This window comes from Meleagris gallopavo, chromosome 4 (genome assembly GCF_000146605.3).
Source record: "Meleagris gallopavo isolate NT-WF06-2002-E0010 breed Aviagen turkey brand Nicholas breeding stock chromosome 4, Turkey_5.1, whole genome shotgun sequence".
Classification (NCBI taxonomy): Eukaryota; Metazoa; Chordata; class Aves; order Galliformes; family Phasianidae; genus Meleagris; species Meleagris gallopavo.
In genome coordinates this window covers 3,355,731-3,358,405 of record NC_015014.2, presented here as the reverse complement: position 1 = coordinate 3,358,405, position 2,675 = coordinate 3,355,731, and positions in this window count along the sequence as shown.

Here is a 2,675-nt window from a genome sequence, read left to right as displayed (position 1 = left end):
AAAAAAAAAAAAAGTCACGATGTATTTTGATTATTATTATTGTTCCCATTTAAAAGAAATAAAGAACATCATCACTTTCTTCAAACCCAGTGGGAGAAGAAAACAAAATTGTTTGGGGAATTTTCCAGTTAGTTTGTTGGAAACACTTAATCAAGCTGAATCAGAAGCTTACGCACAGTTGGTGCGACTTCAGAGGTGTCTGCTGGTGCACGGAGATTCACAGGTCCTCAATAGGACAGCAGCACAGTTAGTCCCACACCAACCTTTCTCCTGCTGGTGGTACTGCCTCAAATCACAGCATCCATCTCCTAAGGATGTTTGTCTGGGGATTTTTAGCCTACCTGTGGCAGCAGGTGCAAGCTAAAGCATCCCTTCAGCTCATCCGGGTGAAGCTCAGGACCCATCTTTCTGTTGCACTGCACCCTAGGATCAGGCTTCTTTCCCACCTTTCCTCCCCTCCCTGTGAGAGGCATGCTATGCTGCCTTTCCTAAGGCTCCACAAAGGGTGCAGATTCAGACATGGGTTATGGCTGCCCATGCTGTCAGCAGGAAAATGCATTTGGAGAATTTCAGAAGCAAAATCATTGCTGTTCAAAAGAATCTTTTATGGGAACAAAGATAAAAGAAACCTTCCTGAGGTGCTGACCTGACATCTGCAGGGTGTAGATGACATCTACAGAGAGCAGTATTTTTGTCACAGGTTGTATGACTTGACCCTAGAGTCCTCAAAAGCTGCTGGAGTTGTTTTCCTCCAGACACCTGGCTCCAGCACTAATCCTCTTTTCCACTTTCAGATCTCCAGCATGGCTGCTCATCCTGTGTGCTAAGTTTCTATATGGGGCAAATTGTTGGGTTTCATGTTTCTGAATCATTTTTCAGTCATTTATTTTGATACTTGTTCTTGCTATGTGCTGTTTTGTCAAACTCTCCACACTTCAGCATGTACCAATTCCTCCCCTAAAAGCCTTATTCTTTCAGACTGGTAGAAACCAAAACAATCTGACAGAAACACACACAGTGAGGGATCTATAAGGTATCTTAGCATTTCTGTGCACCACAGCTTCCGCATATATGTTTAAATCCATCCCTGTTTATTCAGTTTTGATTCTGAGTTCATGTGAATGGACTGAGATGAAACATTGAAACTGGAAAATTTGCTTAATCATTTGCCTAAGCACTCTTACTGAATGATGGTGAACTGCTGGCTGGGATTTCACATTCTTTCCTAAAAAACAAAACAAAACAGACTTTGGATTTCAGATTATCAGAAAAATAAATCTGCATATAGATTTTCCTGGCAGTTTTTCTCTGGATTTTTCTTTGTAGTCCAATGCCTGACAGTACTTGAGGTTAATGCCTTGGTTCAATTGTATTTCTCAGTTCTTGGTTAAAAGAATTTACCAAAGCAGTACATACAGAATGAAGGCATTAAGGAAACTTTATTTATTTTTTTAAACATGCATTAGAGTAGGAAATGTGAATTTAAATACCACCTTCATCTGCAAGAGGCTAAAATAAATCAGTTGAGTATAAATAGTGGAGAAATTATAACTAATACATCATTTTAAAGTTGATGTGAAAGAAAATTCTTTTCTTTTATTCACGTATTGCAGAATTTCAAGTGTTTGAGGATTACGTGTAAGAGAGGGAATAAGTATGACCGGTGTTAGTCTCTTATATTTTAATTTGCCTATGGCCCAAAGTAATTTTCATACGATATTTCTGCCCATGCTAAACAGTGTTAATATTCTAACTGAAGCTGAAACTTTGCAGATGAAGGAGGGCATTCACAAAGACTAGCTTTAGGGTAGTTTCCCTAATCTCCTTCAGTGGCAATTCAAGGGCATGCACACCTGCTCTACCATCTGCCAAAGTGTTTTTCTCTCCATTATCTCCGTGTAACACCATGTACATGCAGCAGAAGGATGGCCAGCTTCCAGGGCCAGCGCTTCTGAATTCTTCCTCCCTTATTCCATGCTCCATGGTGTTCCTCACATCTTTGGAAGGCGTTTCCTGAGGAAGTCTCAGGAATTTGTACTCTGGTTTTGTAAAGTGCAAGAGTAAAACTCAACTCTGTGAAGGACAGTGCTGTAAGCATGAGGTAAACTTTAAACAATTCCTTCCACAAAAATTCTCTTTCAGCAGGCTCCTGGTAGGCAAACCTTCTCAGAATTTGCACTCCATATAAGTCCAAAATTTACAAAAGTATTCAGGTTGGAAACATGTCCGTACAAAATATCCTGCACATTACAGCAATATCATCAGTGCACTGTGTTTCACGACTCCTGGAGATCTGTTTTTCTGACCTAAATGAGACTTCATTGCAAGAAACTTGCACCAGATGCAACAGTTTCTGAGGTCACTGCACAGGGGACCCTAACTTCCTACAGATGATGCTAAATTTCAGAGACACAGGGTAGGCTGAGTTTGGAAAAGAGCAGAAAAAGGCAGAAGGTACAGATGAAGCCTCGATGTGTTCTGACAGATACATACAAAAAACATTAAAAGGCAGACTCATATATGTGTGTCTGTTTGGAGTCAACAGACTGATATGTAAATGTTTCTAAGGCAAATTGGTGGTCCAATTTGATCGTGTAAGATTAATGGCTTCTCTGCATCTGTTTTCAAAAAAAGGGACATGGATCTATAAATGAAAATACATTTGAAGGTTCTTC